The 14,421-nt window shown below is 45.0% G+C and overlaps 1 long non-coding RNA gene across 1 annotated transcript; it reads right to left on the bottom strand.

Annotated features, from left to right (window-relative positions):
- Positions 1-2,318: 2,318 nt before the first annotated feature.
- Positions 2,319-7,703, bottom strand: LOC141277048 (uncharacterized). The gene is made up of 3 exons (XR_012327713.1): positions 7,547-7,703; positions 3,270-3,346; positions 2,319-2,415 (listed from the first exon to the last, which is right to left on the bottom strand). It is a non-coding gene; the product is annotated as an uncharacterized lncRNA (long non-coding RNA).
- Between the last annotated feature and the right edge of the window lie 6,718 nt (positions 7,704-14,421).

Below are 14,421 nucleotides of genomic sequence, written 5' to 3'. Positions count from 1 at the left end.
AGCGATTCAGTTACACATACATACGTTCTTTTTCAGATTCTTTTCCATTATAGGTTATTACAAGATATTGAGTAGAGTTCCCTGTGCTGTACAGTAGTCCTCGTTGTGGAGTTTATCTTATCTGGAGGTGCCGTTGTGAATTTGCTTCACACAAATCCCTTCACACGGAACCAAGAACAAGAACGGATTCTCCTGAGGCAGAGCCTGGGGCATCTGTGATGCAGAGCCCACACCAAATGTTTCCCGTTCCTCAGGTTTTCCACCTAAATCCTGATAACTCTCAACAGATGGCCTCCCCCCCAAATCCGCTGAGAGAAACCTACCAGGTTACTTGCTAGTTTGCATTCTCCTCCACTGATTTTTGTCTTTCTTACTTGCACCCTCTTCCTCCCTTCTTTCCGTCCAGCTGGGAATCCGCCCCTCTCCGGTGGCACTCACCTCCACCCTACTGTCCACGCTGTCCCTAGCCTTCCCTGGAGGCCGGCTGTGTGCAGAGGCGGGCCCGCCACTTCACGACTGCCTCAGTCCTGAACTTGGAATTTGACTTCTAGCCCGAAGCTTGATGAACACGGCTTGTGAACATCATGCCGACACTTACAAACCTCCTTTGCATCTTCCTTTGCTCTTCCTCCGTTTCTTCTGTCCTTCCTTATGGCCTTGATCTCACATCTTATAGCCCCTGCTGTCCAACTGCCACAGCATCCCTGCACTGAGACTTTTCAGGGACCCAGATCCAAGGGACCCTTCTGTCCCTGGGGGGAGCCTCCCCCACTGAGGCTGGGCCATCCCCTCCCTCTACCTCCAAGCCCCACATGCCTTGTCCGCCAACTGTCTCTGGGATCATCATCTCCAACGGTGCTGCTGTTGCCTCATCTTCTTTTCCTACCTGAACCATAATAGGAGTACTCCCAAGGCAGGTTCTCATTCAGCCCATCTCTTTAGAATCACCGATGGGCACCTCCAGGGCCCTTGGGCTTGCTCTTGGAGTTGTTAATACAGTGTGGCCATGCAATCCTGCCTCAGCAAGACACATCCATAAGAAATGGGTCACTTAGGCTGCAGTGAGGTGGAAGTGTCAAAACAGGGGCACAGAGAGCCCCATGGGGACGTAAAACAGAGTGTTGATCGGAGGAGGGGAGAGGAGGAATTTCTTGTCTCTTAGGGGACACTGACGGTCTTCCAGGAGCTCCAGGCAACCCACAAGGCTGGGGCAACACTGAAAGGTCAAGAGCGGAGGGCCCGAGGCAGAAGATGGGGCGTGGACAGGATCGTGATGTGTCATCATACAGACCGGTTTAAGGAGCCGGTACTTTGGCCTGGGTCACTGAAAGGTCTTTAAGCAGAAGTACAACGATCACATTTTGCGTTTTAGAAGTTGGATTCTGACTGGGGGCACCCAAGTGACAAGCGGACAAACCAGTCAAGGGGCGATTTGAAAACTTACAGGAAAGTAGGCAGGAGGTGGGGCTCACCTGGACTAGCATCATGGCGGCCAGGAGGGGCAGAGAGATGATTGGCAGGCTGGAGGCCCGCTCATCATTTTTAACTGGTTACTAGCTTAGTGATGCGCACAGAACTGGACAGTCTTTACTGATACCTTGGGTAGAAAGATCCAAGGGTGGGTTCTGATCTGCCTGCATGTGGTCCTGGGGCAGAGACGTGGGCTCTGATGGGACAGTCTCTTGCGTGGCTGAGCCCGGGAGCCAGCGTCAGCAACCAACAAGCAACGCTGGCTGGCACGTGTGTGAGTAAGGACAGCTTTGGTGGCCGCCATTGGTTCACTGATCTTCCTCCTATATTTCTGACGTTGGGACAGGTGTTGGGACATGGAAATGCAGCCGTCATGATTCCTCCCATCAAAGAGTTCACAGCCCAGAGAGACACGCGCGTGCACACACACATGCACACGCACACGCACACACACACACACAGAGCGCCACCATTAAACTCCAATGTGACTTGTTAACAAAAGCCATAACCCAATGTGACCTATATAATGAACAACTGCATAAACATCTGGTCCATGAAGGGAAGGGCACCTGCTCCGCTTACACCCATGGAGACACTCATTCAGAGATCTCTGACCTCAAGGAGCAAGTGAGTGTTTATCAAACATGCTGCCCTTTCAGGGGCAAGTGAAATGCAGTCCCAATACCAGAAAATGCTGTAGCCCACCTTTTAGGGAGACTCAGTAGGTGTGAAATCTTCAGATACCAGTGCCTCCAAACACATTACTTTTGTGAATGTGCTATTTTCTAATATTTGTAATTTTAAGACAGATCTTCATTTTAACAATATTTATTAAGTACAAGAATTCCAGGAATTTGGGGGTGGGCTTTGGGCACAGAATTCTTTCTTGTTCCTCTTCCCTTGGGGTATCCCTGCTGAGGTTGCCACCCTCGAAAACGTCTACACCTAAAAGTGAAACGAAACAGTATTTTACCAAGACCCCGGCAATCCCGTGGGTCTCCCTGATGTCTGGTGAATGCTAACTTCGACAGTTTGGGTTAATGATTAAGCAGAGTTAGGGGAACTGAGCACGGCTTTTTGCTTCCTACTCCTTCTTCTTTGAAACCAGACTCGGGGCAGCCTCGGCCCCATGGGGTATCGGGGGAGCCGGTGCTGGGAGACTGGCTCCGTCTGGTTATGGCAGGTCTCATCATCCGTAAAGGCCGAGGGATCGGGCCCCCCCCAAGTGACTTTAGGCAAAAGGGGAAGCAGAGGAGTGGCTGGTGGATGCTGGGTCCTGCCCAGCAGTGGAGCTAGGCCAAGGGTCTCACCCATCAGATACAGCTTCATCCAAGTGTGGCATGTGGTTGGGTGGCTCAGAGGGTGTGTGTGTGTGTGTGTGTGTGTGTGTGTGATAAACAGAGGTAGACAGAGAGAAAGAGAGAACTCAGAGCTCAGGTTCCCTCCATTGGTGAGACCCAGAGAAGGAGCCCCAGCTTCAGATCACACTGCGGTCAGGATGAGGGGATAAGGAGGTCAACACGAGAGCCGGATTTCTCTAAACACGTTATCCTGCCCTCAGGCAGCTTAGAATCGAGACAGGAACAGCATTCGTTCCACTAAACAGATCACTCATAATACAAAGTTGCCTTAGACACGAGTTGGATGGAGAGAGGACACGAAGCTGGTGTCTGGAGAAGATCCTGTACTGGAAGCAAGATGTCACTTCAAATATGAAAGATGATTCCGCCTCCATAAACAGAGAGGATGGCATTTTAGAGGCGTGAGCCTAACGCAATATTAAAAGTTCAATTTCTTACCTGGTTCCTCAATCGATTCTTTGTCAAGTTGTGACAATGACCAGGTAGCCCGATAATTTCATGTAGGACACTTGTTCCTGTTTTAGAGACAAAAACATAGATTTTACAGAAGCAACCAGGGAACAGACCTTCACCAAATGCCACTCTTCCTCCATTCAGCGTTCTGTAGTTTAGAACCCGTGCTGATAGATCCTGTTGGCTGTTGCACAAACAATGAACAGTTTTCTTGTCTTTGACCACTTGAGTTTCTGAAGGTAAAGCTGGAATTAGAAACGTTAAAACAAAAATTCCCCAGGCAGAATGTTGTTAGGAGATTGAAAATCCTAAGAGTTCTCACCACAAGGAGACACTTTTTCCTTCCCTTTTTATTGTACATAGAGATGAGAAGATAGATGTTAGCCGAACGTATTACGGCCTTCATTTCACAGTATATGTAAATCAAACCATCAGGCTGGAGGCCTTAATCTTCTACAGTGATGTATATTGATTATTTCTCCATGAAACTGAAAAAAAAATTCCCCAGGCGTTGGAGGAATCAGACTTGGTGTCGGGGGGACATACCTGTCATATGAAGTTGTATCTCCTTGTCCTTTTTCCCCTGTTGATGGGTAGAGCCTGGGTATGTTGAGTTGTATCATAAAAAACCCAGAGCATTACTACAGACACACCACATGGGGAGCAAGTCTTGTCTGTTGTGAGATTCCACATATGGCCTTGGGTATTGTCCTAACCTCAGATCAAAGCGTGTGGAATTAAGGAAACTGGTCTTCATCGCTGTCCCCCAGCATTCCACCCTCACGGTCAACATTTCCATTTTACAGATGAGAAGAAGCCCGAGGCTTCTTGGAAATTCACCAAGGAGTAGCTGAGTGTGTTCTTTAAACTCCATCTTTTCCTATTTCCAGGTCCAGCTCCAGGAAGATGTGGCGCCTGGGAGCAGAGTCATTTAGCTTTTCCCATTCGTCCCTCTTAAGTGTCCTCTGCTCCCTGACTTAGGTACCCAGATATTTTTTGTTAAGACATTTACATCTTTTTTTTTTTTTTTTTTTTTTTGCGATACGCAGGCCTCTCACTGTTGTGGCCTCTCCCGTTGCGGAGCACAGGCTCCGGACGCGCAGGCTCAGCGGCCATGGCTCACGGGCCCAGCCGCTCCGCGGCATGTGGGATCTTCCCGGACCGAGGCACGAACCCGAGTCCCCTGCATCGGCAGGCGGACTCTCAACCACTGCGCCACCAGGGAAGCCCGACATTTACATCTTAATGGAGCTATGGAAAGAGCACTTTCCCAGAATCCAGATACTAATTAAACAATGGTCAGGAAGTCATCAGACCTCCTTCAGCCTCTGTGTCTCCATCTGCGTACATCGGGAATGACAATGTTTACCCCAGCATGGCAATGTGGTGACGTGCAGGTAATTTTAGGATACGAATTGCTTACATGCATTTGCTTATGCATCGAACCCTATTTACTGAGGGTCTGGGATGGACCAGGAACAATGATGTGAACATAACAGGTTCTCTTCCTCTCTCACGGAGTTTGAAGTTAAAGAAAGCAAGCACGTGTGAATGGGGCACAAAGAGGAAGGTTAGCACCAGCCTTCCGTTTGATTTTCAGTGTCAGGCTTGTCTTTGAGAAAGTTACCTTCCAGCTGAGATCCAAAGGAGGGGAGGGGTTTGGATCAATCCAAGTCAAGGGAGGGAGATGGCGCATTCCAGAGAGATGGGCAATGTGTGTGGTCCAAGCCAACTGTGAAGGGCCCGTGCGGGGGTGGGGATGTTGTGTGTCCTAAGGCCCACCTGGAGAATATGGGTTTCATTTATTATTTTTTTATTCATGTGCACATCTCCCTTTATTTAGTTATTTATTGAAGTATTGTTGATTTATGATATTATATTAGTTTCAGGTGTACAACATAGTGATTCAGTGTTTTTATAGATTGTATTCCATTTAAAGTCGTTACAAAATAATGTCTATATTTCCCTGTGCTATACAATATATCCTTGTAGCTTATTTATTTTAGACATAGTAGGTTGTATCGCTTAGACTCTTACCTCTAATTTGCCCCTCTCCCCTCCCCCCTCCCCACTGGTAACCACTAGTATAATACTAGGTAACACTTCCTACTTTTTTAGTTTAATTTTTATTTTATATTGGAGTATAGTTGATTTACAACGTTGTGTTAGTTTCCGCTGTGCAGTTGTACATATATACATATATCTATTCTTTTTCAGGTTCTTTTCTCATATAGGTCATCACAGAATATTGAGTAGAGATTCCTGTGCTGTACAGTAGGCCCTTGCTGGTCACCTATTTTATATATAGTAGTGTGCATATGTCCATCCCAAACTCCTAATTTATCCCTACCCCCCTTTCCCCTTTGGTAACCAGAAGTTTGTTTTCAGTCTGTGCGTCTGTTTCTGTTCTGTAAATAAGTTCACCTGCATCCTCTTTTTAGATTCCACCTATAAGTTGGTTTCATGTTAAAGGCGAATGGAAACCTTTCAGTGATCCCGTCACAGTATTACCTTGTCTCTCCTGCTACACTGTAAACTCCGTGAGGCTGCAAACCGAGATGAACATGCCTTTGCCTTTCTAACGGCAACAGATACTGTGATCTGTCAACTAAACATTTGCTAACCAGGGTCCTAAGTTACAGAGATGGCAAAAGCGCCTCATGAGGTGTTTTTCTCAAGCTTTGCAACAACTTGAAAGGCCCTTGAGCTGCAGGAAGAAGAGAATGTTAACTTTGTTCCGTCAAACTAGGTATGTTTTAAAATTAGAGGCAAATACTTCACCCAATATAGTCCATGTGTATATTTGAGTAACGACGAACAACTCCCCAGAACACATTTCCTTCCTTTTGAAGTGTTTCGGATTTGTTTTTTCTTGTTCCCTTCGGGCTTTTCAGGATATTACAATGATGCTGGTGAATGTTTCCCGTAGCTCTTGGCTGTCATATCACAGAAGGAAAAACAAATAGAAGGACCTCAGGGTAATTGTCTCTGTGCCCTGGACGGGGAGCAGGTCATTCTGGAAACTTGCCCTCCTGGCCCCGCAGACGCCAGACGCGGCCGCGAGTGTCCCATCTCGTGGCATGGCGGTTTCTCCATGCTCTCAGCTGAGTCTGTTTTTCTCTATCTTTTTAAAAAAAATTTATGGAGGTATAGCTGATTTACAAAGTTGTGTTAATTTCTGCTGTACAGCAAAGTGACTCAATTATACACGTATATTCTTTTTCGTATTCTTTTCCATTATGGTTTATCACAGGATATTGAATATAGTTCCCTGTGCTATGCAGTAGGACCTTGTTGTTTATCCCTTCTGTATATCATAGTTTGCATCCTCTAATCTCAAATTCCCAATCTTTCCCTCCCCCATGGTTTTCTCGATTTTGAGTAAAAAAGGATAGGTGTTTTGTTTTACTTTCATGGAAGCCCACACCCTCATGGAGAAATGCCTAATTCTAAGAATTTTCTTCAGTGCTGTCATGTGGGGCAGTAGAGTGGTACAAGAGAAAGTGAACTTTTTATGATACTAGAAATTCAGTGGATACCTGGAGCCCTGTGTTGGGGAGGGCATGGGAAATATTCATTTGATAAATATGAATCTTTTGGGAGCAGCAGATGCAAACTATTATATTCAGGATGGATAAACAACAAGGTCCTACTGTAGAGCACAGGGAACTATATTCAGTATCCTGTGATAAACCATAAAGGAAAAGAATATAAAAAAAGAATATATATGTATAACTGAATCACTTTGCTGTGCAGCAGCAATGAACACAACACTGTAAATCAACTATACTTCAGTAAAATAAAAAAATGTGAATCGAATGGTAGTGAGAACATAGCAGTGGCCAAAATGCTGTCTCTTCCTGGCGGGGGGCCACCTCCGTCTGTGGATGCTGGGATGGATGGGAACAGGTGTGAGCATCTCTGACTGTTCCCAGTTGTCAGGTGTGAAGTGCATGGTGACTGGAAGCAGGAAGGACCAGGGGGCTTCTCCCCAGGACGTTACCACGAGCAAAGTGGCGTGAGAGCCACTTACAGGCCACATTCCACCACGTGTCAAATTTTCACTATCAAGTAGCCACAGAAGCCATGACACACCTTTTCTGTGCTTTGGGGGAAGCCCCTACTCTGTCTTCTTTGATTCCAGTGGTATTTTTGTGAAGGGAAAAATGCAACCTCATTTGGATGAGAGGATAAGCCAGCCTGTGATCTTCAGATGTTTTTCCCGCACCCCTTAAAGTAACTTGGAAAAGCTATGGACGTACCTCCTTCCACATTTAAGTTGGAAATGAGATGTTCTCACATGTTGTTGTCAGGATGAACTTCCCCTTATAATGTGTATGGAGGTCTATTTGTTCTAAACATAGATTTGTTCAAACCTTGGAGTGGAAGATTTTTCTCCTCACATTCATGTAAAATGATTATCACACGATCTAACAGAATAAGCCAGTTCTCAAGGTCAACCTGATTTGCTAGAGTAGACTTAATTTTTGCCAGAAAAAGGCTGCCTTGATTTTTTTACTTAGCTAAGAATGTCCCCATGGCAACCATGTCCATTCTGAGTTCCATCCTGGGGGGAGTTGATAGGTAGACGCAGAGGCATTGGAACTGCCCTGAGGGTGTCACCCACCTACATGGCGTCAGGCGCTGATGTACGCGGTATGTCTTTCCTAAGCTTTCTGGGCATGAGGTCAAAGGACTATGATTGTTCTATTGTCCCTTTGTTCAGTGCTCAGAGGGTTTTTGGTCTTACCTTGACCCCAGTCCAGTTAGAATGGGTATGTCTGAGTATCTTTGGTAAAATGGGAGATGACAAATGTGAAGAGGGGATTGTGGGGGGGAAGATGTTTCCAGCTAAAGCAAAGAGCATCTCTACAAAGTAAGGATCTGAAAAATGATTCCATTATAATCATTCCTCCCTGCCTCCTACCTAAAAATTTCATACACCCAGGGAAACACGCCCTCCCATTCTGAAGACTGCTGGCCAATGATGGCTCTGCTGTAGATAATAACAAAACACCTTCATAAACGACCAGATGCGTTGAGTGCACTGGGGGGGCAGGGACTAGAAAAACGATAGAGGTGAGTCTGATTTGGGGTGTTATTTTGATCCGTGGCTTTTGATGTTGGAGTGGAGATGTTCTGTGAGCACTTGGATGTTGAGGTGAGCCCCAGCCCCACGTGCCTGTCATCCTGCTTGTCTCCGTGGGTGACCCTCCGCTCCCCTCTGAGCCAGTCCTTCTCCTTGCGAATTCCGTCTCATCCTCTCCTCTTACTCAGGGCTGTCTCTCCAGCAGTTTCCACCATCTTCCTCATCAATCTCTTCCTCTGCATCCCTCCCATCAGGTAAACGTTAGAGGAAAGGCAGGCTCTCTAAAGAACACCCACTCTGGAAACCAAAAGACTTGAAAATGAATACGACTTAGTTATCAGTTTCTAGAAGGAGTGGATTTGTCCTTCTCTACGTCATTGGCGCAGTTTGTGCAGTAGGATGCTCTGAACTTCTTACTGCTTCCAGAGGATGTTAAGCTGAAAGAGCGTGATGGGTACTCTTTCCCTCACTGACTTAAATTGTTTGCCAATTTCTCCTTTCTTATGTGTCTTGAGTTCTCACCCCTATCGAATGACTATGACCAAGCACAGTTTTAATCAGAATATTTTCAAAAAACAAACGTAAAGACTTATGATGTCAGCAATCCATTTCAACCTTGTTTGCTAGCCATTCAAGAGTCCCTGCAAGACCATCTCAAACCCCATTACTGCCTTATTGGACTGATGACGTGACTTATATTCCATGTGGGGTAAATAAATGATACTTCGCTAATTACCTGAGGCTACTTCCTCTTTGTCCTTTGCTTCCAACCATTTTGTACACCTGGGTTACCTTTTCTCTTCTCATCTATTTCCGTCACAATTGTACCACCCTTTCAACTACAACACAAGCGCCAACTTCTTCTGTGGGACCTTTCCGAATCCCTGCCCTCCTGAACCATTATTGATGATATTTCTACTTACATTGTTTTTAAGACACTCTGCACAATCTTATTTGTGTTGGAATTATCTGGGTGTTTCTATAGGTCAGTTTCTGTATATGAACGAGGTCAAAGCATGAAACCTTACATACAGGAAAACTAAAAAGCGTTGAAGGGTGGACTGATTAAACGAATGAGAAAATTGCTCCTCCCATGTTCCCTGGCACAGTTCCCCCTACACAGATTCACTGAGGCTTCTGCTGGGACATGATCACCTAAGGGAAATTCGGGGGTCATTCTGTATGCATGTAGCAGCACTTAGATATACATTTATGGAAGAGTAGGTTTCAATAATATTACAATGAGCCATAATTTTTCTTCTGAACACTGACTTACAAAATGGAAAACTTTTATTTTTTGAATGTATATCAAGATAGACAAAAAGCCTTTTAACTGTTTGTTTGTTTTTAAAAAAAAACAAAACAAAACAAAAACAAAACCTTTTCAAAAACTGTGTCAAGAGTTCAAATGATGGCAAGACATCATAAGGACTCATGGTTACCCAAGTTGACACCTGAAGTTTCAGGGCCACTGTTTAAAAGCAGATTGGCCTTGTTCTTACCACGTGAGAGCAAAAAGCACTCATCAAAAACATACTGAAAAGATACTAAATGTTCAGTCACTGGAAATCATCTTTTCCGTGAAGAAACAAAATAAAAGCTTAAGGGTAAATGTATTCCTCATCTCAGGAACTAGAAATCCAGCTTCAAATACGCACAGTGGTTTCAAGCTCTACTGAGCCAGAGTCATCCCATTAATTATGGATGACATTAGCTTTTAAACAAATACAAATGGTTTTGCCCTCACCTTAGAATCTCCTGAAGCAAATGTTTTATTCCCAATGAGAATCGCTTTGCAGAGGTCAGGTCCTTGAATTATTAGAAAAGCTGCATGGATAAGATGCCATCCAAAACTATAATGAATGTTGTCTTGTTGATACCTGGCTTTTACTGTGCTGTGTTCTGTTATTTATGGGAGGGGCAGAGGAAGGACACAGTCCTCTGTCCAGTTACTGAAGATGACTCAATAGGCAGGATGAAGGATTATGATGGGGAAATGGCATCTCCAGGCCAAAGATTGCACAATTCTGACATTTTCCCCTAATCTGGGCTCGTGGCAGACATCACGGAGGGGTGAAAGCTTCTCTACTCAGCTCGAACACAATTTAAGAATTTGTTAATGCCAATGCTAGGGTTTGCCATAGTTACAGTGACTAGGTTGAAAAACAAACAAACAAAAAAAGAGTTTGTTAAGACATAGAACTCCAGTTAGCCACAAGCCACTGATGGAAGAAGCTGATCTGCATCTCAGTTATAGCTAATCAAAGTCAATAAGTCTTTCTTCTGGGTAACCGTGGACTTGAATGAGTTGGTCTGGTCTGGTCTATTCTATTCTCCCTTGAAAAGTCAAGTGTTTTGAAGCCTTTTTTAGACCTTCCTTGCTGGACTGATGTGTGGTGTGTAGACAGTGAGACTCACGTCTACACTTTTCTACAACCGAGTGTCCTTTGTCTACAGGCTAACCGTTCAGTGTGCTTCTGTAATATCAAAATGAAGGTGGTGCCCCATGGGAAGGAAGGCACTTTCTCTGCAAGAATGTGTTTTTCAGCCATGGTTCACATGACAAGATCAGAAAAGCTTTGTTGGTGGATGCAGGTGGGTTCAGCTGAAGTGGCTTCTGGTTTCACACCTTGTCACCCGCTTTGGGTCTTCTCCACCTGGCTCACAAATCTCTCTCAATCATCTCTAGACTGAGAACCTGGTTTAATGAAAAGGGATACCGGATCTGGAATCCAAATTCCTAGATCCAAATCCAGTGTTTATTTGTCTTTTAAACAAATGTCTATAGTTTGGGATTGACATATACACATTACTGTATTTAAAATAGATAACCAAAAGGGACCTGCTTTACAGCACAGGGAACTCTGCTCAATATTCTGTAATAAGCTGAATGGGAAAAGAATTTGAAAAAGGATCGATACATATATGTATCGCTGAATCACTTTGCGGTACACCTGAAACTAACACAACATTGTAAATCAACTACAGTCCAATTTAAAATAAAAACTATGAAACAACACAGACGTCTATTGAGAGCTTATGCTGTTTTAGACATTGAACTTTAGCTTTTTACATTCGTTATGTCAACTAACTTCACATCATCCCTAAAACAGATTCGCAAATTATCCATATTTATTACACGGAATGAAGGAAATGAGCCGAAGTAGAATGCCACACAGAGGTAATACAGAAGCTATGATGTGAGCCTGGTTCTACCCAAATCTGGAGACGGCACTTTCGATCAAGATACTAGATTGCCCCTTTCCAGCCGTGCGCCCTCAGACAGATTAAGCAACATCTCAGACCCACGGTCTTCCCATCTGAGTTTGTTTTCTCACGTGAAAAAGTGAGGGTGAGAATAACCACCTCAGGGCATTATTGTGTCTGTCAAAAGAGATAGGAAATTTCTTTGTGAACATCAGTGACCTGTGAGACGTTTATTTGCTACGTTTTATAAAGTGTATTTGCCTATGAGAAGTTTATTTGCTATGTTTTATAAAGGAGAGCACAGTTCAGAAGTAGGGAACTGCTGGGAAATAACAAAGCCACAGAGGTGGGAGGGAGGAGGCCTATTTTTCTCCACGATTTTTAGCGGCCAAGTCAATTGTGAATATGTGGCTTGTAGTAGGATAAGAATAAACAGCGGCAAGTAGAGATCCAGGCTGGTAGAACACATCTTCTTCTCTTATTTATACACAAGTGGAATTTCTCTTATGGGTCCTCAAAAGTGGCAGGTGTGAAATTATGGGGATTTTATACCTTAAACAGCTTTAATAATACATTTTAGGAAGGTGGGTCTTAAAATGTCCAGCCATGCGGTTCTGTGAAAAGCCAAAGCAATGGGGTCCGGGGGGAGAGCCTCTGATGGTGCGGCTTGATTCGAGTAGGAAACTAAAGCTATAGCTATCCCAGCATCTCAGGGGAGCGGGTCAAGGGCCATTGCCCATTCATCTTCACCTGGTGGATGAGAACTTGGCGGACAGAGGTGAACCCTGACAGCTGAACTCAGAGCCAGAGCACAAAGGGTTTGGAGACGCTGACAGAGCTCCCAGCCTGACCCACAGCTGCAAAGATGATCTACTGACATAGCGGGATTGCATTCCCCAGGGGCCAACTTGAGATGGGCGTGGAGATTGACCACCAGCTGATTTCAGGCACAAAAGAAAGCTGAGGACAAACAAAGATGAGGCTCCCACAGCAGAGGCTGTCACTCTTTCCTAGGATCTTCCATAATCTGTGGGCTAGTTGGGCTTCCTGACTAATTAACTATTCATTCAACACTTCCACCAATATTTATTGAGTCCACTTTGTCCTGGAAACCATGCTAAGTGCTTGGTTATGAAATCATCCCTGACTCTAAGGAGTTTTTCCTGTTGCAAAGAAGGTTGACAGACCGTGTAATCATACAAGACCAGGAAAGACAGCATGCCAGGGAGCAGAGGGCTAAAGAGGCTCTCACAGGGCAAAATCATTTTAAAACGAGACTCAAGGATGAGTAAGCGTTCTCCAAGCGAAGGCAGTGCCGCATGGCCGACAGAAGGCTAGGGGGAGTGTGCTACCTCTGTGGAGGGGAAAGAATCCTACTACGCCCTACGCCGGGAAGATGCAGGGGTGGGGAAAGTGATGAACAGCACAGAGAAATTCAGGAAGGGAAAAGAAGAGTATAAGAAAAGAAACAGTAAATAAGGTAATTGATATGTTGGTATTACTCCTCTTATAAAAAATAATGGAAGTGATTTGAAATACCTTATTAAGAGATAAAAACTCAGATGACGTACACAAAAAAGTGAACTCCGATCATGGGCCACTGAGTCTAAAAATAGGTAAATGCAAAACACATACATGGACGAATGCAAAGAGGAAGGCGGGATGGCAGGAAGGGAGGGAGAAAGAAAAGAAGCGGCATAAATATTATTCAGTTAAGGTGTTTCAACGTACACGTGAAAAGAAAAAAAAATCATAGATTTGAAAAATGCAGATACAGCATGGAGCTAAAATGTCATAGACTTTCCAAATACCAGGCACGTTGGCTTCTTTCCTCTCGCCTGCCAGGTGAGGCAACCGACTTCGGCTCTGCTTGAAAATCAGATGCGATGCTTTGGATTTTGGTCATGTTGCCGCTCAGCTGGGCTCTGTCTGTGGTCTACAGCTTGGAGTGTTTCTGTCCAATGCCTATCAATCTGCAGATTGAGAAGATAATTTAAGACAGAGATGAGTGAAGATGCTTTTAAAGAGTACCATGGAGTCAAAAGTCTTCTTCTATGCTCATTGCAGCCACAGGGTTTAGAAATGTTTTGGGGACTCAAGGGGGGAGCCAGGCAAGCTGGTTTGAGGGGCGCCATGCCTCCTCCGGAGGGACACTTTGATTGCTGTAGGTATATTCAACTAACTGGTAGCCTTGAAACCATGTGGAGGCAGGATGGAGTTTGTGTGTGAAAGATGGATGCTTGAATCAGCTGCTGTGATTCATGCTGGGAGCATGACGGTGACTCAGGGTAAAAGGCGAAAGAGCAGGCACGAGGTGGGCGGGATCGATTTGTCACCCACTTTCCAGCTCACTGTCTTCTCTTCCAACACTCTTGTACACACAACCCCGAAAGCATGACTCCTAACTTGTTGACAGGGAGCAGAGCTCAGGACGGTCAAGGCTTCGTGCTGGATTTCTCTAGGTGAAGAGATTGTCTTCCGAACAGATAGTAAGTAACCAGGCTGAGCAATTGATCAAGGCCATTGATCCATTTCATTCCAGTGGGACATAAACCTGGTCTGCACTCCTCTGGGGGGAGGAAAGGCAGCCAGAAGATCCCAACACTTGGCTTCACAGCCAGAATCCGGCCCCTTGTAGAAGGCCTGGCTTTCATCACCTGCTATCCTGCAGTTACAGATGTAGGGCAAGGTGTCCACGCTGGTCCTTTTGTAAGTAAAGCAGAGAATCACGGTGGTGCTATCAAGTGTGAGCTTTGTATCCTTTAAGGGTTCAGGTGGGGGTGCATTTACAGAGGGCCCTGGAAGGACACAGATAAAGGTCTCCGAGCCAAGAACAGAGAT

This window comes from Tursiops truncatus, chromosome 18, assembly GCF_011762595.2.
Source record: "Tursiops truncatus isolate mTurTru1 chromosome 18, mTurTru1.mat.Y, whole genome shotgun sequence".
Classification (NCBI taxonomy): Eukaryota; Metazoa; Chordata; class Mammalia; order Artiodactyla; family Delphinidae; genus Tursiops; species Tursiops truncatus.
This window is presented reverse-complemented; position numbering and strand designations above follow the sequence as displayed.